Source organism: Halichoerus grypus, chromosome 13 (genome assembly GCF_964656455.1).
Source record: "Halichoerus grypus chromosome 13, mHalGry1.hap1.1, whole genome shotgun sequence".
In the NCBI taxonomy this organism is placed as follows: Eukaryota; Metazoa; Chordata; class Mammalia; order Carnivora; family Phocidae; genus Halichoerus; species Halichoerus grypus.
In genome coordinates this window covers 58,855,232-58,881,615 of record NC_135724.1, presented here as the reverse complement: position 1 = coordinate 58,881,615, position 26,384 = coordinate 58,855,232, and the positions used below count along the sequence as shown (strand labels likewise).

Here is a 26,384-nt window from a genome sequence, read left to right as displayed (position 1 = left end):
GAAAAAAGATTTGTTTTGTTTGTTTGTTTGTTTCTCATATTCTCCTTACAGGTTCATCTTGGAAAGCTGAATATATAAATTAATAATCTTAAATACTGATAAGTGAGTTTTTGTTTTTTGTGGACCTGATTTTAGATATTCTCCACTCTCCAACATTTTAAATCAATTTAAGTCAACATTTTAAATTTAAATAAGAAATTTAAATAAATTTAAATAAGAAAAAAGTGATGGTAGGGCTTAATCTAAATCTTCTGCCAAGGTAACGTAGCACATTAATAATTGTCTTTAAAATATTAAATTAGTCCATAATGTCAGAGTTGTATTTCTCATTGACATTGAAACTGTGAGGCCTGTGGAGCAGTGTTAGGATGGCTCAAGATTTCAAGGCCAATGAAAAGGATACCATCGTTCTATAGCCATAGCAGTACAGGAAGAGGATTTTGGATTGGGAAGAGTCCATTCCTTCCTAACCTTTATTGTCAGTGATACCAGTAATTCCCATTTATTTCAGTCTTATTACACTAATTTGAATAGACTTTTCTTGATTTTTCTGGATATAGGCAGAATTCAATCACAATAGGAAGGACCAAACTTTTAAAATTAAAATTTGTACTTGATTGACCAAAGCAGTTACAGATTTTAATAAGATATATTTGATAGATATCTTAATTTTTTTCTTTTTACCTAAATCAGACAATTCAACCATACCAGAATTTTAAAACAATTTCCTGCCAGAACATCCTAATAAATATTTGATAAGCACAATGATAGGATTTTAACTTACTATGACTTTATCCAAAATTTTACATGCACATTTAAAGTGATGCTGCTGCTGTTATTCTTGTCAAGGGACAGCCAGGCCATTAGAAGGGAAAAATGGATCAGATTTCAAGGTAGGGAGAACTTGATTTGTAAAGGATTGGTAATGGGTGCATAATATTTTTTGTCAGTTATTAATGACTGAAAAATCATTGCAGCTCTCCGGGGGTCTTTGTGAAATTGTTTGAGCTACCATATGGTCTCTTTCTTATATTTTAACAATTTAGGGGTCAGGTATAGGAGTTAGGGACATTGACTATATCATTTCATCAATTTCCAAAAATTGTATATTGTATTCAGATACATTATTAGGACAATATGTAAAAAGTTCACATGGTTGATCTTTATGTCTATCTAGTCTGAAGGTAAAGCTTACCTAGTGGGGAAAATATAAAAAAGAGAAAAACTTAGAAACCTATCTTCTGTTGACATGTACAGGAGGAAAATACAATATCAAGTAAATTTTCTTTTTGTGAAAATTCCCAAAAGCAGATAGTTAAATGCAACAGTCCTTCCAGTCTGACACTTAAAGACAGTGTATTTGATCAACAGTTAGCATTTCTTAGTCGCCAGTTTTTGAGGTTTAAAAAACAAATTGTATGTTGAATATCGTGATAATGCCCAAGTTTTAGCTTGGTCCTCAGAAATCATACTTTGAAAACTGCTGCCATCAACGTAGTATTTTTGGTGTAGAAAGAAAATCAGCCCTATAAATATGTATTTTGGTGTAGAGCTATGAAGCCTTTTCCTGTTTCAGTCACAAAGTCTAGGTTAAAAACAACATTTTAAAATACTTTCCAGAAGGCTCAATACAAGGTTTTAGTGCCAAGATAAACATTTTCAGTTTTCTGAGGAAAGGGCTTGTTTTCTCCTAAAAGAAGCACTATCACCAAATTCCTAGTGTTCTTGGCAGAAGTTAGTTTGAATAACTCAACAAAAGAGGTTTGGCAAATGGTAAAATAAAACCATTTATAAAGTACTACAATCAAACAAAACAATGTTACATGTTTGTCTGAACTCTGGCCTGTGTTTGGAATGAACAAACAACATTGTACATAGCAGTTAGCGAGTCTAATTGCATTAAAATATTTTATTCTTAAAACTCAGTTTAATATACAGATATGTGAGGTCATATTTTTTCCATTTATTAACAATTTTAATTCTAATTGCTTAAAATAGGTAAATATCAAATGATATTGTCCCTAGGTTTCCATTTATACTAATTTCCTTTGAGAAGAGAGGATAAGGGAATCATTTTATGTTAGAAATTAATAAGCTTGTGTTTTTATCCTAACCTGTAAGTGGGAAAAAGGGAAATGAGACCCCCTTTCAATAGAGAGGAAATGTGCCAATTTTATTTATTTAGAGTAGGAACTTGAGGAAGTAGTTCTATAAGTATTTTCTAAAAGTGACATATAGGATGTGATGGTTACAGTATGAATTTACTTAAAAAGTAATGCAGTGTTCTTAGTATTAAAATCATGGCTATTAAAATGTGTAATGAAAACATCTTACTTTTGAGTAGTTCTTTTGTTATTTTTTAATAGGTACAGTTTTCTTTTCACATGCATTTTCTCATACACAGTGATCTTGATTTTCAATCTGTACATCAGAAATAAGGCTTACATTCAGATAGAATTCTAAGAAAACTTCAGAGGCTTGGGTTGAGGAACGTGAAGAGAGTTCTAGTTCTTAGCCAGCTGGCCATCCATCCATTCAGGTGTCTGTTGATACCAACATATGCTGTGGATTCTGTTAAGAACTGGGGTACAATATTTTGAAGATATTTTGAACGAAGTCTTTCTGTACAACCCCCCAGTGGGCATTCTTCATAATGATTCTGCTTCCATTGTTCAATCATGTTATTATTTTGTATGTTGTTGTCATAACTTCGTCTTAGAGCATGTCTGTCACTATGAAGCAGAAATCATAGTTGAAAATTTGGTAGAATATTTCTTCTCATGCATACCTTTAAAGCACATTTTTTTTTTAACTTCTAAATGTATACTTATGGGTAAAGCAACTTTTTTTTTTTTTTAAGTCAAGGATTTATTATAGTTGTTGATTCAGGCTTTATTAGGATCTTTCCAACAGTCATGTGGAGAGAAGAAATGAGTCTCTTTTGAACCATTAGCTCTTTCATTTTTTTAACTGAAAAGCAAAGGAGAGAATCAACAACAACACAAACAGCATGCCAAAACTAATACACATAATCCTGCTAACAAAAAACAATGAAACATGCTATACTTTTAAACAATTTATTTATTGGTTTTATTTCAACATTAGGTATCTGTGTATGGAGAACACATAGTTTAGAAAAGTGAAATAATTGTTTCACTTTTCTTTAATAATTTAATTTAAAATAGTATCATAAAGCATATCATGACAGCTTTGATCCCATCCTGGTGAGTACCTAGCTAGAAATTCTTTCCACCTGCCTTTGCAAAGGCAGCAACAAATCCAACAGTTTGTTTAAACATGTAGATTGAAAGGCTCAGACTTGTTGTCATAGCAGATAATCTATGGACTGTGTATGACTGATTCACAGGAGACATAACTTAATCTGCTATAAACATTGAAAAACGTATTTTTATTTAGAATCTAGTGCAAATTAAAGTTGATTGTTGTGTTTAAAACATTATTTAGAAATAGTATTGATGCCTGCCATGGATGAATTCTGGTCAAGTCTCTGTGAAGGTACAAATAATAAACTGTTTCATTAGTCTCAAGATAATGGATGTATTTTGTTTTTAAGAAAATGAAATGACACTATTCATTGGCTGTCTGCATTTTTGAGTGAAAGACATTTGTGATTGTCCTTGAATCTCCTAATGTAAACGGAACCTAGTATCTTTGAAGTGACTTTAACAGCAAGTAAAGAACTTTTGATCTGGGTCTTTCGACAATTATTGATTTTAACAAAAGCCCTTTAAATATCAATTAGGTTCTATTTTTTAAAGTACTGCCTAAAACTACACAGAAATCCAGTCTAGAAAATTATATATAGCATTTGAACTTTAAAAGTTTTACTTCAGGATTAGGAGAGTTTGCCCTAATGAGGTTTGTATTTTGAAGAGATTTCTTCCATCCAGCAAAGCAGAGAGTGAATTGGGGGCTTGTAGGGGGCATAATGGCAGTTAATGGGAGGATACTGTTGCAGTTATCCTGGAAGAAAATGGTGGGGGCGTGACTGAAGGTTATTATGGTAATAATAAATAATAAACATAGTAAAGAGTGGATCTATATGAGATATGAGTATTGATGCTTGGATGAAGAAGAGAAAAACACTGGAAATTAGAAAATTAGCAAATTAGAAAATGTATGGAAATTGAGTACAGGTTTTGCAATTACTGAGATTGAAGTGCATTTAAGACACTCACATTAAGAGATATAAATGTATATCACTTGGGTATTTGGAGATTAGGACATAAATAGAGGCTATGCTTGATTGTCACACCAATTGGTTGAGTACAGACAAATTATACAACTTCTGTATGCTTAGTTTTTTCTTTATTAAAAAGTATAAATTATTATATGGACCTCATAGGTTGGCTTCTGGTGATTAAATTAGCACAGTGTCTTTCAAACTTTTTTGAATATGACCCAAAATAAGAACTACACACACACACACACATAAATTTTCCAGAATAATACTTAACCTTACTACATGGAATACATTTGGATATTTTTTATTCTAATTTGTTTTATTTAAAAAGCTGCTTTGAACTACCAGCAGTGTGAAAAAACACTGAGCTAATACAGGTGAGCACCTTGCTCAGTGATTATTACTTTAGCAGAAGTAGAGTTATGAGTAGTGATTATTGTCTGTAAACTAGGAAAGAAAATTAATTAAAATGGAGGATTTCAAGAATGAGGGCATTATCTTTAGTGTTAATGCTGTAAATATATTCATTAAGGTAAGGGCTAAAAATGCTCATTTGCTCTAGCAACCTGGTTGTCAGTGGTAACCAGCTAGAGAAATTTTTGTTGCTGAATTGGGATAGTAGATTGAGAAATGTGACATGATGTTCACTTTAAATATATACAATTAATTTTGTCAATTATTTTTTGAGGAAAGTTAGGAAAATTTTTTTTTAATAAATGCAAAAAAGGTGTGAGCTGAGGAAGCGGAATGAGTATAATAAACTCAAAGTTTGAGCGGAGAAAGGGCAAGTTGTTGGAGTAAGGTTTTCTTTTGGATTCCTTCTTAGTTTATTTTTTTTTAGGCAAGAGAGACTAGACTATGGGAAAGTTTAAGTGAGTAAAAGAAGGTTGCACAAGCAGGAGAGATTAACAAGTTGGGGAAATAGGAAAGAGAAGAGAAATGGTCTAAAATGCAGTCCAGAATGTCAACAGAGATAGCTAGATTGTTAAACCTATTTGTCTGATAGAGATCATGTTAGATAATTATGAGGAAATTGAAGTTCCTTTTAAAAGCCTTGAACATACTGTTTAAGTGGAAGAGGATTGATAAATATAGAAGAGGTAGTAAATAGAAAAATCTTAGGTCTTTGGCTTCCTAAATTCATTGTCATTCTTAAAAGGTATTAATTACAAGTTAATTAACTTGTTGATAAAAATTGACATGGGCTTGGGAAACCAACATTCCTCAGAAGATATATGCAGGTGAACTGAGGTACTTTCATAAATGGCAACTAACTAGGGAGCTTACCAAGAATGCAAAATCTGTCCTATGCAAAGATAAAGGTAGAGATCCTCAGGACTGTTGCTTTCCTCAAAGTAAGTTGAAAAGGTGAGAAAACATAGGTTCAAAATTTTGTAAATCACTGTGTCTGACAATGCAGAGCTTATTATCAAGTCAAATGACTGTAATCTGACTTTCTTTTTGGGGGAGGTAGAGAATTAGTCTGCCCATGTGGTGAATATACTCCATCTATGGATGGAAGTTGTGGCAAATCTGTTTTCACTTTTTGCCTATCAGCCTTTGAAATACTGTGCCTCAATAAAGAAATTGCTCAAACATTTTATATCTAATATAAATGTTTGTTGTTTTTTAGTAGAAAGCAAAGAGAAATATTGTTTGGAGAAATACTATCAACTTAAAATGCAACTTCTTACAGACTTCGTGGCACACAATCACATTAGAAGTGGTCAGTTGTCTTTGCAGTTTTATTTTCAAGAATAAAAATGCATTTTTGGGTGGTTTTCTAAATGTAAATATTTTATTTATTTTTATTGATGTCGAAGTTCAAGAAGTGATGACATGTTACTAAGTCAGTGAAGAGTTTACACTGTTAACATGCCAGTAGGCTTGTTCTAGTAGTTCTCAGGTTCCACTGGATGTTGGAGCCTCTGTGAATCAAGATGGCAGTTTGCAGTTACAATAAAGGATAAACCATAATTATGCTTATCTTTTTTTTTTTACTAAAACAATTTTAACTTATGTTAGCACTTTTCACCTAAATCAAGTTGGCACTATATAGTTGTATTTATTTTTTATTGAATCTGTAAGATACAATGTAGCTAGAATTTAATAGTAGTTAATAGCTATGTCATGCATAAGAAGTCATTTGTTCCAAGTTCTACACTTGTATTTATTTTATTAACAGAAGAATAATTCTTATAAATAATTCTTCTTAAGTATTTAGGAGAAATGAAAATGTTTTTGTTTTGGAAATGACAATTCACAGAAGATTTTAATAAAGCATTTCTGTTTTGAGCAACAAAAAATCACTCTTGGGTGTAAGAATCTGTTACCTTAACAGAAGTCTCAGCAAATCAAATATTCATAAGTAAGAGAAATAATATGATAAAGTTCTAACATTAGTGGTGAATTCTTGAAATAATGTAGATACATTTTTTTTTCCCTGATGATGTCAGTCATAGTTTATTAGCATTGGTGATTATTGCTGGAGATGGTTTGAGTAAAAGAGTACCTGGTAAATGTTTGAATAAATGATACTGAGTTTAAAATATCTAATGATTGAGTAAAATTTTTAGCTTTTCAGAATTTTCATTTACTTAATGAAAAAACGTAGATGTGTTTTTGGAGGTTCCATGGTATAATGGAAATTGTATAGTCTTCAGTGCCTCACGTTCGAACAGACCTCTCTTTAGGTTTTGGCTCTTACCACTTACTAATTCTGTGGCTTTGGTAAATTATTTCTTTGGTTTCTTTTTAAATTTTTCATCCATAAAAGTATCCCTATAGTTATGAGAATTTAGAACAGATATCCCCAAGAAAATATTTTTTAAATGATATTTAAGTTTCCAAGCTAATCCTTTAAAATTAACCTATAAATGAATCCATAAAATGTACTTGGAGTATAGTGCCAGTAGTACTATAGAAACAAATAATATTTATGATAATATATTTTTGGGAAAATATATTTATTTCCAATATGTTAGAGCTAAAGCAAAAGGATTGGAAATTACCCAGTTCTTGAGCTATTCCACAGCGTCCCCTGTCAGAGCAAGAGCTCAGAGCATAGGAGACGGGAAATGAGGGGATAGAAGAACAGAATTAGACCTCTCAGGAAGAGAGTGGTTAAAAGCAAAATGAAACAGTGGCGCCTGGGTGGCTCAGGTGGTTAAGCATCCGACTCTTGGTTTTGGCTCAGGTCATGATTTCAGGGTCGTGAGATAGAGCCCCGCATTGGGCTCGTGCTCTGTGAGGAGTCTGCTAAAGATTCTCTCCCTCCCACCCCGAAATAAATAATCTTAAAACAAACAAACAAACAAAAACAGGCTAATACCGCAAATTTAAGAGCCAAAAGAGTGGGATTATGGTTTAACCTGGGGCTTTCCTTTTACTTGTCTTCCTTTTTCTTTCTTCTCCTCCCTATTCCCTACTCTGATGCCATCTGACTGGAGGGGTGTTGGGGCAGCACAGTAAGTGGGGCTAGAGAAGAAGGGGTCTTGGAAGTATAGGGTAGATGGGCGCTGTGGGGGTTGGGGTAGGTGGGTAGGGAGGAGAGTGAGGAGGAAGGAAGTGTATTGGCCCCAGATTCCCAGAGCAGCAAGATTTGGCTGTGTCTTTCTGTTGCCAGCCTTACTCTTAACTGGTTGCTAGTCCATCCATTGGAAATTGGTTTAAAAAAAATCTAAAGAATGGAACCAACCAAGGTTATGGGGATTAAGGAGTGCAACTTGTTGTGATGAGCACCCGGTGATGTATGGAATTGTTGAATCACTACACATACACCTAAAAGTAATGCAACACTGTATGTTAACTAACTGGAATTAAAATAAAAACTTAAAAAAAAAGAATGGAGCCAAATAGGGTATCCTTTTCACTCCACGTTCCAAATCTCTCTGGGCATCATATTGCATCATATTCTATCATAACTCAACAGAATAAAGCCATAGGTGATTCCTGAAAGTGTCTGCAGCACTTTTTTTTGTCATTTTTCAAACAGCTACCGTGCACTTGACCCTGTTTTCACACAGTTGACTATTTCATCTCTTGCCTGTAGAGGTGGGAATGATAGAGAAGGGGAGGAATAAGGAAGAGGAAACAATTGCTAGAAGCAGTAGGTTAAGAGGAGGCCTAAGTTATGTTGCTAGAGTGGCCATTTGTATTGGAAGAATCTACATTCATCTTTGTGTATCTCCCGTGTAGTTAAAAGCCAGTATTTTCCCAGAATTTGCTGGTATATCATCTTCTTGTATAAAAGGGGCTGAGGAGAGCGCCCGTGCTCTCCTCTGCCATAGGAGGTTACAGGGAGAAGCCTCTGTCCATGAGGAGGTGGGCTGCACCAGGCACTGAGTAGGCTGGCACCCATGGCCTTGGACTTCCCAGCCCCAAGAGCCGTGAGAAACAGATTTCCGTTGTTTGTAAGCCATCCAGTGTCTAGTATTTTGTTATACTAGCTTGAACTAAGACAACTGGGAAGGGCTTTTCCACTTTCTAATGTAATGCGTTAATATTTCAGGTGTCCATTACAAAAATTGGCTTGCAGACCTGCTTGCTACCCTGAGGTGTAGGCCAACTACTGTCTCCATGTAAGCTTCCTTTCCCTTAAAGGAAAGTGTTTTAATAGGAGTCTTTTAAATGAAGTCTGAAATTATAAACTCCTTTGAATTAAATTTATTATTCATTCTTAACCCAAACACCACTCTACTGTATACAATAGAAGATCTATAGTATTAGCCAAAACCAGGGATTCCAGCTACGCAAACTTACACACCTATACACCATAGTCGTAATTATAACTTACTCCATTTCATTTGGGCTTGAGATATAAATATAATGGTTTTGAAAATATGAGATTAAAATTATTTGGAATTGAATATAATTTATAAATGATAAATATAGAAGCTTGAAGCGATTTAGCTGTGAAGAGACGATACAGAAGTAATTGCAGATACTTTTAAGAATTACCTTTTGGCTTTATTTGGTTGAGTTATGATATAATGCCTAGAGAGATTTTTAAATTTGGGAATTATGATGAGTAAAGAAGAATGATAAAACTAACTCTATAATGAGAACTGATGCCTTGTGAATTAGAAAAATAGCCAGAATTTTGTAAAACACATTAGAGGACAAATAGCCTCAAATTAAGATTATATTGATTTTTTTGTAAAATACATATATGTATATATTTTGTTCATTGTAGAAAAATACCAAACAAAATCTTTCAGAGAATAACTGCTACCTTTGTGTATATCCTTATTGGCCATTTGCTATGTCTTTGTCTGTCTTTCCTCTCCACCTGCCTGCCTTCTCTCCCTCTGCCTTCCGCTTTCCCTTCCTTCCTTATTCCTTTTCTTCCCCCCTCCTCATTTCCTCTCTCCTTCCACATCTTCTACATAGATATACTTCTCAAATGAGATCATATCATGTTGCTGGATGATGAAATGCCTTTTGTTGGCATATCTGCATTAGAAAAGACTAGGAACTTTCTGTGATTAGTCTAAGCAGCAAGCCTTCTCTTGAATTACACACACTTATACTCACATCCACTTGCCCAGGTGCACACAACAAATTATTAGAAGCGGTAGAAAGGATTCTGACACCAGTCTTCAGTTCTTCACTAAAAGAAACTGGTGATAACTCTTAATAATCTGAACATGACTAAAATAATGATTCCAAGCATCTATTCTTTCAAGTCCGGGGAATCCTCTTCTGTGTGCTATCTTCTTCTTGTTTAAGGAGAATTACTACTAATCACAGAAAGTTCTTAGACTTTGCTGATACAGATGTACAAATTTGAAGCAGTTAATTGCTTATTTTATTGGTTATGAGGAATGCTGTAACTCACTATGTTTTTTTCAAGCCTGACTTTGTTTCTGTTGTTTTCAACCGTGTGAGTTTGCTTAGAGGTAAGTAAGGGGCACTATAGTGTAGCAGAGTTGGTTAAGAGCGTGAACTGTGGAGCCAGGCTGCGTTACGTTCAAATCTTCACTTCATCTAACTTGTTTTGTGATCTTGGCTAAGCTACTTAGCCTCTCTGTGCATCAGCTTTCTCATCTTAAAGTGGGAATAGTAATAGTACTTACCTCATGGGATTATTATAAGAATTAAATGACTGTTGAGGCGCCTGGGTGGTTCAGTCCTTAAGCGTCTGCCTTCAGCTAAGGGATCAAGCCCCGCATCGGGCTCCCTGCTCTGCAGGAAGCCTGCTTCTCCCTCTCTCTCTCCCCCTGCTTGTGTTACCTCTCTCACTGTCTCTGTCTCTCTGTCAAATAAAAGAATTAAATGACTGTCATATTTTACACACTCAATAAATGTTAGCTATTTTTATTATTTAAGTCTGAGCTGTAAAGATCATTCATGTAGTCTATGATTCCATTTATATGAGATGTCCAGAATAGGCAAATCCATAGAGATAGAAAGTAGATTTGCATTGCCTATGACTAGGGGACTTGCAGGGAATGGGGAATGACTACAAATGAGTATTTTTTTAATGGTGATGAAAATGTTCTTAAAGTAATTGTGATGATGGGTACACAAGGCTGGGACTATAAAAATCACTGAATGTTGCATTTTAAATAGTGATTTGTATATTATGTAAATTATATCAATTAGCATGTTATTAAAAAATCTGAACTGGAAACAAACCTTTGTTGCACAGAGGCATGGTGTTTCTTGTGTTACCACCATCAGATATCCCACTGGTTGCTGCCTCTCAGGGATGCTACTCATTTTTGTGGGCACATAGGCGTACACTGAAACAGAACATCAGGAGACTTCTCTTTTTCTCAGGTGTATTTGAAGGAGTGTTCCCTTGGAGAATGACAGAATGAAGAACATGCACGTGCCCTGTAGGGCTTATCAGCTCTCTTTCCAGAATTGTCAGAACTGCAGTTTAGGATATGTATGCTCTTGGTTATGAGACACTACACTTTGGAATTAGAAGGAAAACAAAAGAGGAAGCTGCCATAGAAGTCTCAAGTGTATATAAGATTGTTAATACAACATTGTGCTGAAATTCGTTTTTTGATATTTCTGAGTTAGGATGTTAAATTTTTTACTTGGTAGTAGCATTTGAAAAGTGCAGTTTAAAAAAAGGTTTATAGGCTTGCCAACAAAGACTAATTTCAGAAATACATGCAGATATGGTACAATATCAAAAGTATTTATTAATTGGAGGAAAACAAGATGAAGGATGAGATAAAGTTATTTATATGAAACAGGCGTTTAGTGAAAATATTCTTAAATATAAGTCTGATGACTTATAGGCATCAGAATGAACACATGAGGAGAAGAACTGCCCTAACTGACCCGCAGACCTGCAGCATGACACAGAGCTGGCCCAGTCAACTTGCTTATTACATGCTATGCTCCGTAGATGACAGCTAAAACTGGGATAATAAATTAAAGTAAAATACACAATGAATGCTAAAAGAAGTTGATATTGAGAAAAATGTAAGAGACAGAAAAAGAAACTTAATAATCGCTAAGCATCCAAAGTGAGTATATGAATACCTGTTTTCTATTTCATCTAAGAAAAGGACTTGGGTAAGCCCATTTCCCCTTGTTAGAGACATTTAGGATATTTGGGGAAAATATCCTGACTCTATATATAAGTCTTGCTTATCAAAGTGAAAAGTCATGGATTGCCATTTAAAGACTGATCACGAGGATGTTCTTTAAATACCTAGAAAGTGCATTGCTAATACATCCCAATTTAGTTTGAATGAAAATTAAATTATAGTCTTTGGCAAAAGAAATTATTAGACTTGATTATATTTTGAATATGTATTTCATAGATTATATTTGATTATATATTGAAGAAGAATTTTGCTGTAGTGTCCTTTTATTTTGAGGGAGATGTTTTAAATCGCTGTCCTTGCCGTAGAAAATTATTGAATTGAATGGAAGGGCATAGAAGGAAATTATATTAGTATTTATGTCATGTATCATCAATTCTTTTTCTTTCATGATCTATTCTAGACATTTTTTTAAAAGTCACAGCAAAAATTGGAAATATTTGGATTTATTCCAATCTGTATCCTTAAAATGTCAAATAAAATCTCCACTCATGAAGGCTTATTTTTCGTGCTGCACAGGTTTAGTGACAGGGCTTCCTGGGGGAGGAAGTACGTTACAGCTGCACTGAGCTGAAAGTTACAGTAAAAGAATATTTTTCCACCATTATCAGTTTTCAGCACAGATTCTGTCTCTAATTTGTGATTGAGTCACTGAACCAGGAAGGTGTTTACCTGCAAGGTGAGCTGGTCGAAACGGGAGAAGCTTTTAAGTTCTAAAATTTCAGCCATAGTCTTCCCTAGAGGAAGAAAAAAGTGGGTCTCCTCCTCCCTTTTTTATATGCTCTTGTCAATCACAAAGCCTCTTTGTACTGGTGGGGCCTGGATGGTGACTGAGGGCTGGCTGTTTATCATGTTCCCGTCATCCTAAAACGCAAAATAAAAGGAGGAGGAAAACATAACTTTGGGTTCCCAGGCCTTAGAGAATTAAGTTGCTTGTGGCAGCCCGGGTCCTCTGAATCCAAGCTACCTTGGAATGCTTTCTGAGGTGATTTGTTTGTTCACTAAAATGGAGTATGTAATTCTTACAGTTTTAAGCTCCTTAAAGCACATTCAGAACAAGAATAATACTCAGAATCTGATAATGGAAAGCAGTTGAGCTTATCAGAGTTAATGTCTTCTATCACAGAAACATCAAGCTCTAGTAATAGGAGCACAATTGCTATTTTATCTTATGTTTCTTGCTTGAGTGTTAAAAAGATGCTTTTGGAATTGGATAATTCTCAATTGTACCAATTGTAATTGTACCAATTGTAATATTTTGTACAAACCCTTCTTGCAGGGTGTCATTTTAAGATATTTTCAGGGATTCTTATAGAAGAGGAGACTCCCCTCACCTTTTAAAATCACTAGCAACTTCTGGTATGAAACATGTAGGGAAATTTGTTATAGCAAGCCAACCTTGTTGAAATTACTTACAGTCATTAAAGTTTTTGATCGCTTAACTAAAGTTATTGACTCTTTCTTTTGGATTTTAGCTTATATCCCTTATAATTTTCTATTACATTCTAATGATAGGAACAACTGTGTGAATGGATATGAGTTGGACTGAGATGGCTTTCACCTTAAAAGAATATTGACCTGGTGAAATAGTGTTCTTTTAAATTATTCTTTAGAAGAGCAGAAATAAAATAGTTCCAATAAGGATGAAAAAGAAAGGTTTTGTTGTTAAATGAGGTATTCCTTTTTATTGATTCCGAAGTACACACTTACTAATGCTCAAGAGGTATAAAATGAATTATTACAAATTCAGATGTCTGATGTAAAAGCTATAAGGAAATTCTCAAACGTGTATGTGCATACAGATCACTGGGAGATTTTATTGAAATGCAGATGATGATTCAGTTGGTCTGGGGTGGGATCTTAGCTTCTGCATTTCCAGGAAGTTCCCAGGTGATGCTAGTGCTGCTGGCCCTGGGATCACATCTTGAGCGGCACATCTGTAAGTCACCTCAAGAAACAAATTATAAAATTAAAATGAAAAAAAAAAAATCCAAGACTTTATAATCTCACTGCCTCTCTTGGCAACCCATTCTAGTAGTTGACAATATATAGAGTCAGGACATTTTCCCCAAATATCCTAAATGTCTCTAACAAGGGGAAATGGGCTTATCCAAGTCCTTTTCTTAGATGAAATAGAAAACAGGTATTCATATACTCACTTTGGATGCTTAGTGGTTATTAAGTTTCTCCTTCTCTCTCTTACATTTTTCTCAATATCAACTTCTTTTAGCATTCATTGTGTATTTTACTTTAATTTATTATCCCAGTTTTAGCTGGCATCTACAGAGCATAGCATGTAACAAGCAAGTTGACTGGGCCAGCTCTGTGTCATGCTGCAGGTCTGTGGGTCAGTTAGGGCAGTTCTTCTCCTCATGTGTTCATTCTGATGCCCACGCTGAAGAGACAAAAGCTATGCAAGGAAAGCCGCCCTCAGGGCAGTGGAATGAGGTTTGTTTTCACTAACGCATTCTCCAAAATGTTTGTACGTGTATATCTTAAGTGCTTTATTAGCACACATCTATATTCGCTCATTTACCAAGGCATTTTCTTCGAGTATGAGTTCCCTAGCTGGGGTCCTGAGTTGTTTTTGTTGTATAAACCATACTTATAAGGTGTTGTCTTTCCAAAGCATTCAACTCAGTTTCCATGGAAAAAAAAATTTAATCCTTTTTGGTTTATGTAATGTGTAGGTCAGTTACATAATTACATTAATAAATATAAATGACATCAACACATCTGGGGACAAACACAACCGATTTTTGACAGGCATATAACTCAGCTAGTGTGAACAGATGTGTATGCAGTCATATTTGAGAGTGGTGTTTTTATTTCTGAGCAATCAATGTGAATATTAGAATGTTTTACAGAGAGAAAATAGAGACGCCAAGATAAATTTGTCTTATTTAATGTAGTCTCCTAAATGGAGGTTAGATAATTTTTTACAGTAAGGAGCACATTTAAAACATACTAACTTCTGATCCTACACCTTTTACCTCTGCAATATCATCATCCTGGCTTCTTTTCCATTCTTTCAGGATTTTTTTTCTATGCTTTAAAGCCCTCAAAATTTGGCCGTTACCCTTTTTTTTTTTGTTGGTGGTGGTGGGGGCGGGGGGCTTATTTATCCTAGTAGAGCCAAACTTCAGTCATACTTTCACTGTAGGAATCAATTTATATACTTGACATAGATCTTGATGCTTATTTAGCCTAAAAATAACTGAATTTAAGAATTCATGGATTATATGCTGATTCAGTGTTATTTTAAATTCATTTGATATGTTGCAAAAATCCATAAACAAAAGTATTTTCCTTTAAAGTGAATAATACCAATACTTAATGTTTCAGAGGATCATAGATTTTTAGAGTAGGGAGCAAATTAGAGATTATGTAATATAGCATTGTCCCTTTTCTGTTGAGGAAACAGAATCTCTGAGGATTTTTGTGACTTGTCTTAGCTCAGTCAGCAATTAGGGCAGAGGTAGAAGTAGAATTTTGAAAAATTTGCTTTACATACCATAAATCATTTCAAAACAGTTGAATATTTAGAAATTTATGTGAGAAACATGGCAAAAGATTCAGCTGTTTTTGTACTCTTAAATGTACAATGTAATGGAAAGCACTTTTTGAGAGGAAAGCTGAAATTAAACGGAAAGACCTAGAAATTAAGGAAGGTAAAAGTTTGGTCACAATTTTCTTAATGCATATTTTGGGTTTGTGTATGAAATAGTTTTAACTATAACGGAAATACCATCTCATGGGATTATTAATCTTTCTGTTTGAAATAATATTTCTGATAATTGCCATTAGAAATCCTTGGAACTCCTTTCTTGTGACTAGATTTTAAACCAGAAAGGAGAAAAGCTCCTTTGTAGTCAGATGGCTATGCTTTCTGTCTCTGTGTTTCAGCCTCTCTCCCTTTCCCTATCTTCCTCCCTGCCTCTGACCCTCCCCATCTCCACCGTTTCTCTTTCAATCTTTTTGTTTTTTGCTTTATTATATATTGTCAAGGAAATAACTAGAATTGCTTTATGGCACTTACCATTAAATATCCATCATGTCATTTTAAGTGTGACAAATGTGTCTGTGAATGGCATTTTAGAATGGAATTAAATTTATGTTACTCCTCCTTATGCCTTATTACTAATTTCTTAAAACGAAGAAACTATACATTAGTATATATTTATAATCATCTCTGAAATTTTATCATGAATATGTTTTTATGAAATGTAAAGAGATATGTATTAAACAGCAGTTGGTACATTTTAAGGACTTCAGTTTTAATTTCTGCAATATAGTTGCAGCCTTAAGGCCAGTGCATATAGTCAGTTGTCACTTACATTTAATCTTCTAAAGGTAAGTTATATTAATTTCATGTAGGAACTCAGAAACATATTAAACTTTATTCTGTATTTATTACCTTTGAGAACATTATTTTACTTGTAGCATTAAAGTTTATTTTGTTGAAAAATGACTGACTAGATTTCCAAAGAGATTTATAAAAAGAGATTGTTATTTTTTAAAGCTCTGAACTACTTGAAATTTCATAAGTCTGAAACTAGGTTGTAGAAGACAGGTTTTACATTCTTGGTTTTCAGATCAAATTGGCTACAGTAATAATAAGCTACAATTGAAATATGAAATTTTGACGTAAAGCAGAAATTGGAATGTTACTAACAGCTGTTGTCATAAAAGAGAGTGGCTAGAATTTTATTGTGTGTATAGAACATCTCACAAGTCTCATCTTTTAGCTTACTGAATTTAGTTCTAATTCTGCTCTGCTTCATTTCTCTTCAAGAACCAAATGTTTCCTCTCCAGAAATGAATTAAATGGATATTAGGCTGATCACACCCACCTTGTAAAACGTTCTGTCATGTCTAAAACTGATCACACCCACCTTGTAAAATGTTCTGTCTTGTCTAAAACTATTCTTTCCAAATCATAATTCCTTTGGGTTTAACTGTTTTTATGGGTTAATAATATTTAGATCTTGACCTCCTGCCCCATTTCTAACCCTGCAAATCTGACTAGATTCCCTCTCTTGGCTGTTGAACTTTTTTTTTTAAGATTTTATTTATTTATTTGAGAGAGAGTGCGAGAGAGAGAACATGAGCAGAGGGAGGGGTAGAGGGAGAAGAAGACCCCTTCCCCTGCTGAGCAGGGATCCCAGCACCCTGGGATCATGACCTGAGTGAGCCCAAGGTAGACACTTAACCAACTGAACCACCCAGGGGCCCTCCCCCTCTTTTTTTTGGCTGTGAACTTTTTGTTTAAATTCAGCCTATCTCTTCTTTTCAGCATAATTTCCCTTCTTTTTCTTTTTTTTTTTTCTGCCTGTCAGTGAAGTCTACCCTGTGAGTGGTCATCTACAAGGTGGGAGTCATTATACAGGTCACACTTTGGGCACAGCATGCCTTATTTCAGTGCCCAGTTTTGTGGCGTGTGACTAATGTACCCTAAGTAGAACCTTCTATATTCTCATATAGGAAATAGTGCAGAAAGTCTGATTTCTTGGCCTGCAACATGAGTGGAAGAAATTTTAAATGTTTATGGCAAGGGCTATCAACACACTAGTGAAAGAGACAAATATTGTGAATCTGAGGAACAGATATTTGTTTTATCAGCTTTGAAGGAGTCATATATTAATAGGAACTTTACATGTAAATAGTATACAAAGTTCCCGTGACTTAAAAAATCCACCCTACTAGTCAGTGTCCGCCAGAGCATCTGAGCCATTTTGTCCCTCTTTGGCAGTTGGAGAGGGCTGTGGATGGTGACACTCTGATGAAAGATGAAATAATTATAGCTAGCTAGTATTTACTGAATGCTTATTATGTGTCAGGCATTGTGTTTAAACAGTATTGGGTTAATCCTTCCTAGTACCCACTATACACTAGGGTAGGTACTATTATCTTCTCCATATTCCATGTGAGGGAACTGAGGCTTTGAGAGGCCAAGTAACTTGCCAAGGATTATAGAACTAGAAATAAACAGAGATGAGGTTTGCTTTAAGGTCTCTTTAATCTCAGAGCCTGTTCTCATTTTCTTACCTATCTGACCACACCAGTACTTCCAGTCTTTTCCACATCATGTCATACCTAGAAAATGTGCGTGTGTTTACAGCATGGTGGGGGAAACGGCTAGGCTGCTTACAACTGGAGGCAACTGACCTGGAGATGATGGATAACCTAGAGGTCTCTCCCTGGATCCCACTGAGTCAAGTCAGAGTAAAGAAGGATTTAGTACCTAGTGATACTGGTCAGTTATTTGTGGCAGGCCCACCCATTGGGAAGCTCTGCGCTACACTACAGTGTCCCTGTAGAAAATAGGACGTGAGAGGTTTTTTTTTCCTAAGTTCACAATGCCTCCGGCTCCCCTTATCATCACAGACCAGGTGGTGGGAGTTTGGATTGGTGATGTGTTCTCAGATCTGTTATATTCCTCTCTTCCTCCCTCGCCCCCATCATCTGCTGAAGTAATAACAACATATATTATTGATGGTTGAGTTTTGTTCATTCAAGAAATATTTATTGAATATTTCTATGTGCAGCACTTTGGTAGTTAAAAAAGATTCACGGTTTGCCAGCAGAGATGATACTTGTTGCCATGGTCTGGATGTTTGTGTCCCCCTTCAGATTCATATATTAAAATTCTAACCTTCCAGGTGATGGTATAGAAGGAGGGGCCTTTTGGTGGTGATTAGGCTATGCAGGTGGAACCCTCATGAATGGGATCAGTGTCCTTATAAAACAGGCCCAAGAGAGATACTTTGGTCCTTTTGCCATGTGAAGACACTGCAAGAAAGTGCCATCCCACACACCAGGAAACTGGTTCTCACCACACACTGAATCTTACCAGACACTGGTGCCTTGATCTTGGACTTCTTAGCCTCTAGAACTATGAGCAGTAAGTTTCTATTGTTTATAAGCTACTAAGACTATGGCATTTTGTTGAAGCAGCTCAAATGGACAAAGACATTTGTACATCAATTACTTTACTATAGCGTGTACAGTATCCTACCCGTGTCATAAACAAAGTGCAACAAACAGGAAGGGTACTGTGATTAGTTTCAGTTAGTAAGTGTAGTGAATGTTTCACTAACAGGTAGCATCTTATCCAGGCCTTGAAAGATTAGTGGAATTTAAACACAGGAGGTTAAGAGGTTGGTGATGAGGACAGTAATGCAGATAGAGTTGATAGTATCAGGAAAGACTTAGACTAAAGTTGGAATGCTTAGAACAGTGTTTACCTGTTAAAAAGAAAGGGAGGGACAAGGAGAGGAAAAGAACCCTTTCTTGCCCCTTGTTTCTTCCAGTTAGTACCTTATTTCTTTCTTCCTTTGTATAGCCAAATTTCTCAAATCATTTGCCCATACTTGCTGTTTGGCCTTCTTCTGTGCCGCTGTAATCTGATTTCCACATACTATGCTTCTGAGATTCATTTCGCTGAGATCATCAGACACCCTGTAACTAAATCTCCCAGGCACGTTTATGTTCTTATCAGGTCTCTCAACTGGTTACAACATTGTTGTCCATGTGTCATCCCTTAAAACATTCTCCTTAGTTTCCCTGAAATCATGTTTTTCCTCTCTGTCTAGTCACTCCTCCATCCTCTTTTTGTCCCTCTCTTACTTCTACCATCCTTAAGTGTTCTTGTATTCAATATTCTTTTCTAGGACCTCACCTTTTCTTACTCTTCATACTCTCTGTGGGTACTCTTACACATTTCTCTGGGTTCAGTTACCATGTATATACTGACGACCCCCTAATCTATATCTGTGTCTCAGATCTCTCCTGAACTGCTTGCTTAGTTATCTCACTGCCCCTCAAAATAAATTTTTCCCAAATTGAACATATTGTCACTGTCTCAACCCCTCCCCTAACCTCTTCTACCCTAAACTCTGTTTTTCATCAAGTGTTGATTGCAATAAATGGAAATGCCACCTACCCTGTTGGCCCCAGTTGGAAATTTGGCCACCATCCCAAACTTCTCCTTTTCAATTACTACGATATCGTCAGTCACCAAGAATTATCTATTTTGCCTCTTTAATAAATGTCGAATCCCTGAGACTCTCTCCATGCCCACTGTTGCTGCTCTCCTCCTTGATCAAGGCTTCCTTTGCCTTGGTACCACAACTGCCTTCTTATAGGTTTCCACGCGTCTCTTGTCTCACCTGTCCAGTTCATTTCCGAACTATAACCAGAGAGTATTCTGATCCTGTGCTTCCAGTTTAAAGCCATTCAGTGAATTTTTTGCCCTCAGAGTAAAGTCTAAACTCAGGTATTTATAAGTCTTTTTATAATGGTCTGGTCTCACCTGAGAGACTAGGATCCTGCTCAGGAATTGGAGTCTGTTGCTTGGATTTGGATACCACTTTGTGTGATGTTGGACCGATTATCTTTCTTTTGCCTCATTTCTTTGCTTTGTTAAAATGGGATTAGGATTATTGCTAGGATTGAATGAGTTGTTAGAACAATACCTTGTATGTAGTAATTAGTCAGTAAATGTTAACTCTTATTATTGCAATTGTTACCTTACCCAAATCCATTATTAAATCCAATCTTAGGGCATCACTTAATATGGTCATTCACTGGTTAGAGCACAAGGATTTCTGTGATTTCAGCATACGTGGGGAGCATGAGGTAATTGGTGATTGTTGCAGATATGTACTAGCAGAAAGTAAATGGTTTATATGTTAGGTGCCAAATGAGAGAATAGACATTTGAACACCATCAGATTTCAAAAGAGGAAGAAGATGTTTTGTGAAAATTTGATCTGTCCTTTAAAAAGATAATCAGTACAGTGGTAGCTGCAGTAGCTAACATTTACTGAGCCCCTGCTATGTGCCAGGGACTATGTTAAACATTTTATGTACATTATTTTCCTCAAAAGAGCTTTCAGAAATGTTATTTGTAGCCCTGTTTTACAGATGAGGAAACTGAATCAACAAAAATGAGGCAGTCCTATCAAATGTAGAGCTGGAATTCAAATCCAGAGAGATGACCAAGAAGTCTTCCAATTATTCATGTTTTCAAATGTTTTTCCTTATCTGTCACAAGTCTTTTGAGGCAATGCATGCACACACACAATCTCTTTGTCTCTCTAGTGGTGTTGAAAAACAATTTAGTTTCTTCATCCTGACATTATTTTAAATGTATATAAAATGGCATATTTATCCAAACTCCTCATGCATAAAATACATTCTTCAAGTAAATTATAGTCTCAGCATGTAGAAAGAAAAAAAATTCCAAACATCAGCCTTGTAACATGAAAGGTTTCGGGAGTCAGTGTTCAAATGCACAAAACAAATAAATAAATATTTGACATGTTGTGTTACCTCAGGCTTTTTATTTTTTTTTTTTAAAGATTTTATTTATTTGACAGAGAGAGACACAGCGCGAGAGGGAACACAAGCAGGGGGAGTGGGAGGGAGAAGCAGGCTTCCCGCGGAGCAGGGAGCCCGACGCGGGGCTCGATCCCAGGACCCCGGGATCATGACCTGAGCCGAAGGCAGACGCCCAACGACCGAGCCACCCAGGCGCCCTACCTCAGGCTTTTAAGTGAAACATTCCGAGTTAAGTTTAGAGGAGCTTATGTTAAATATGTCTGTCGCTTTAGCCTTTTGTACTTTTGCAAATGTTAAAAAAGAACTAATATCCTATTGACAGTAGAGAAGTTCTGTTCAGGCTTGATTTAATCTGACTCTGTAGGCTTAGTACATTTCATGAAAGGAGAGCATTTGTTACAGAGCTTTTGTCTGAAGATTTGGGATGTTTATATTGGGTTTTTATTTTATTTGCAATAGACTTTAAATGGTGTTACAACAAGTACTATATTTTCGAACACCAAACACATTAGATTCTCTTGTGAGGATAGATTGGCTTTGGTTGCCACCTATGTGGTAATACCTTTTTCTTTCATTTCATTGGAAAAGATTATCCAACAATTATTGTCGTTCATCCCAGATTTAATTTGGTATTATGCATACCTATTGCATGGTTTGCTTTTTGTTCTTTCTTTTAAAATATCTAAAAGTTAATTTTGATTTTTTTTTTTGATAGCTTGCCCTAGCAGGCCAAAACTATGAACATTTTTCACTTTTCAGAATGTTATTTAGTCTTTTGTTCTTTCTGTTTCTTTGATAAAGAGATTATCAACTCTTTTTTCAACTGTCAGGATGTAGGGATGTAGACAACAATTCACAAGTTAATTGAGCTCTTTATGAAAAGAATATGACTTACTGCTTTTCACTAATACCAGATGAAAGAAGGTTTTTTTCTTTGAAATTTCTCACAGACATATTTATTTGTATTAGTGCATTTGTATGCCAAGTGACTTCTGATTTTTTCCCCCTTTAAAGAAAACATCTTGGAAATGAAGTCTTGGCAATTGGCTTCTCTTTTCCACTGTTTATATTTCTATCAGTGATTTTAGATCATCCATCCTGATGTTTTAGTTTGAGTTAGGATGGGGGAAAATGTAACCTTAAACTCTCTTTCTCCCTCTCTCTCTCTTTTTGACTGCCTTTTGAACATACAGTTGGCAATTTCGTAGTGGAGTGAGCAGGCTTTAGAATTAGACTACTCTGGATTCAGATTCCACTTTTACCATTCACTGGTTGTGTGCAACCTTGAATAATTTACTTAATCTCCTGGAGCCTATTTATTTATTCATGAAATACCAATAATTTCTTCTTTGCTGATTGTACTGAAGATTAGAGACAGTTCTGATAAGGCCTCGTTCAGTGCCTGACACATAGTAAATACTCAGTAAATTTGTGGGGATTGTGCCACTTCTGTGAAGGAAAAAGATATTTTAGTTTGAGAAAATATCTGTTAAATTTTGTAATAGTTGTTAGTGCTAATCACTAAATATTTCCAAATTTCTCCCCCGACCTTGGGTTACATGGTAGGCATGTACTTTACTGACCCTTGAAGCTAAATGTGACTAGATTGGGCCAAATGGATGTGAATGAATGTGATTTATGTATGTCACTTCCAGGCAGAAGCGTTAAGAATTCATGTATCAGTTGCCATATCCCCATTCCTGTCTTTCCTTTTTTTTTTTTTTTTGAAGATTTTATTTATTTATTCGACAGAGAGAGAGCACAAGTAGGCAGAGTGGCAGGCAGAGGGAGAGGGAGAAGCAGGCTCTCCGCCGAGCAGAGAGCCAGACGGGGGCTCGATCCCAGGACCCCAGGACCATGATCCAAGCCGAAGGCAGCTGCTCAACTGGCTGAGCCACCCAGGCGCCCCTATTCTTATCTTTCTGATAGAAGAAATACATGTCAAGATAGAGAGGACCCATCAGCCTGGGTTCCTGACTACATTGAACAGAGCTCCTCCTGCTGAGCTTGCAGCATGAGCTAGAAATAAACTTACTGTATTATGCCACTGAGATTGGGGCATAGTTCCTTACTGCTGTCAAACCATGTCCCGAATGATACAGAACTACTCAGAAATCGTGTGTAGTTTTTATGTGAATGAAGCAAAATCTTTACTTGTTGTAAATGAAGATTTGACCTTTAGAAAACACAAATTGTTTATGATTGTTCATTAATGCAAAATTGATCTTGAACATCGTGGCCTTTGAAAACACAGACTATATTTTATAAGAATGTAGTGCTTAAAAGGCACGTTGGAATCTAGAAGTTACATTCTTAATAAGTATAACATGGGGGTGGGGTACATTGTTAGGCAGTAGAAAGCCTCTGGGTTTCATTTAGTGTGGAGGACCCCATGCCTGATAGCAGCAAGAGTAGCTGTTTAACACCACTGAACACCACAGGTCCTGAACGAAAGATAAAAGGTTAGGAACTGTAGATTCAGATTAATGGTATTTCATAATAGTTGCTGCCACTTGCATTGCTAGCATGATTGCCTATTTAAGCATCTGCTTTACATGCTTTGGGGGTTGAGTGAGAATGTGCACCACTTGTTCTGGCTGCTTCATCTCGAGCAAGTTCTATAATTCTTTTGGTTTTGTTTTCTTACCCATGAAATGGGCAGGGTAATGCCGCCTGATGATGTAAAGATATGAGCTAATGTATTATGGAATAGCATATTCAATATTTAGCTCTGTGACTGTAATTTAGAAGGTGCTAAAAATATGGGAGTTCCTATGCTCTCCTGTTAACTGCATTTGTTGTGAAAGGTGGTGCTGATGCATTATTAAGACCTTCCTTTTTCTACATGTTTTTAGAAAGGAGTGATACTATTCCTTTTCTTGTGAGTAGTAGCGCTTATAAAATCCTTTTATTTTCTGTAATATCACATAAAACTCACTAGACTATGAGTTTCTTGAGGGGCATGAACTCTTTTTTTAATTCTAGAGGACTACCAAATACCTGTTAAAATAGGTCTTCATTTCTGTGTATAGTATAGGCCCTCAGTAAATGGTAGGTTAGATTCAATTTATTCTTTAATTATCCAGCAGCGTATTTATCATGCTCATACTTATACATATAGACTGCATATTGAATATAGAAATATTATTTCTTGACTTGCCTATATGAACAGGTGTTAGTCTAGAAACTTTCTATTAAATTAAATCGTCAGAAGGCTGTTTGCTTTGTGCCCGTCTGATAATAAAAGGTTGTTGATGAGGGGCGCCTGGATGGCTCAGTAGGTTGAGCAGCTGCCTTCAGCTCAGGTCATGATCCCAGGGTCCTGGGATCGAGCCCCGCATCGGGCTCTCTGAAGTTCAGCAGGGAGCCTGCTTCTCCCTCTCCCTCTGCCTGCTGCTTCTCCTGCTTGTGCTCTCTCACTCTCTGTCAAATAAATAAATAAAATCTTAAAAAAAAAAAAAAGGTTGTTGATGAAACAAATTTCCCATATCATACCCTGTTTTGTCCATTGTCTTACATTTTGAAAAAAATCTTGATTCCCTGTTTAGGGCTTTCTGAATATTGTTGCCACATGAGAAAAGAGGCAATATACATCTGAAACTGCAGCAGAGGTTGCAATTGCAAATTGCAGATTTATCGTAATCTATGTCAGGAGACTGTATACATTATTGATTCTGTAGAACTGACAAAGTTTGTAGATTTAGTGATACATAATTGAAACATCTTCGGTGGCTAATGCCAATGTTAGAAACAGTTTAGAAACAAATTCTAGGGATGCTTGGGTGCTCAGTCAGTTAAGCGCCTGCCTTCAGCTCAGGTCATGATCCCAGAGTCCTGGGATGGAGTCCTGCATCGGGCTCTGTGCTCGGCAGGGAGCCTGCTTCTCCCGCTGCCTGCCGCTCCCCCTGCTTGTGCTCTCTCTCACTCTCTCTTTCTCTCAAATAAATAAATAAAATCTTTAAAAAAAAAAATTCTAGTTTAGTTTTAGGAATAGTCTTGCTTTATGTTTGAGTAGTCTTATTATATTCTTCATTATCATTTCATACCACCTAAGAATTGAATTTCCTTCAGAATGTGTAGTTCGTAACTAACGCTACTTTTGATTAGTATACTATATGACAGTGTAGTATCCAGAATTTTCATTCATTTGAAATACTATAAAAAAATGCTAATTATCAATTCATTGTGTTTTTTATTATGTTAATCACCATACATTGCATCATTAGTTTTTGATGTAGTGTTCCATGATTCATTGTGTATAACACCCAGTGCTCCATTCAGTATGTGCCCTCTTTAATACCAATCACCAGGCTAATCCATCCCCCCACCCCCTCCCCTCTAGAACCCTCAGTTTGTTTCTCAGAGTCCATAGTCTCTCATGGTTTGTCTCCCCCTCCGATTTCCCCCTCTTCAATTTTCCCTTCCTGCTATCTTCTTTTTTTTTTCTGTTTTTCTTTATTATGTTATGTTAATCACCGTACATTGCATCATTAATTTTTGATATAGTGTTCCATGATTCATTGTTTGTGTATAACACCCAGTGCTCCATGCAGAACGTGCCCTCCTTAATACCCATCACCAGGCTAACCCATCCTCCCACCCCCCTCCCCTCTAGAACCCTCAGTTTGTTTTTCAGAGTCCATTGTCTCTCATGGTTCATCTCCCCATCCGATTCCCCCCCTTCATTCTTCCCCTCCTGCTATCTTCTTTTTTTTAACATATAATGTATTATTTGTTTCAGAGGTACAGGTCTGTGATTCAACAGTCTTACACAATTCACAGCACTCACCATAACACATACCCTCCCCAGTGTCTATCACCCAGCCACCCCATCCCTCCCACCCCCAACCACTCCAGCAACCCTCAGTTTATTTCCTGAGATTAAGAATTCCTCATATCAGTGAGGTCATATGATACATGTCTTTCCCTGATTGACTTATTTTGAAATGCTCAGCATAATACCCTCCACTTCCATCCACGTCGTTCCAAATGGCAAGATTTCATTCCTTTTGATGGCTGCATAATATTCCATTGTATATATATATACACACATACACCATATCTTCTTTATCCATTCATCTGTTGATGGACATCTTGGCTCTTTCCATAGTTTGGCTATTGTGGACATTGCTGCTATAAACATCGGGGTGCACGTACCCCTTCGCATCCCTACATTTGTATCTTTGGGGTAAATACCCAGTAGTGCAATTGCTGGGTCTTATGGTAGCTCTATTTTCAACTTTTTGAGGAACCTCCATACGGTTT

General features: G+C 36.1%; 1 protein-coding gene across 1 annotated transcript in view; it reads left to right on the top strand.

Annotated features, from left to right (window-relative positions):
• Positions 1–26,384, top strand: part of LOC144379885 (transmembrane protein 135-like) — a 98,320-nt gene that overhangs the window by 325 nt on the left and 71,611 nt on the right. The gene's annotated exons all lie outside the window — the stretch shown is intronic.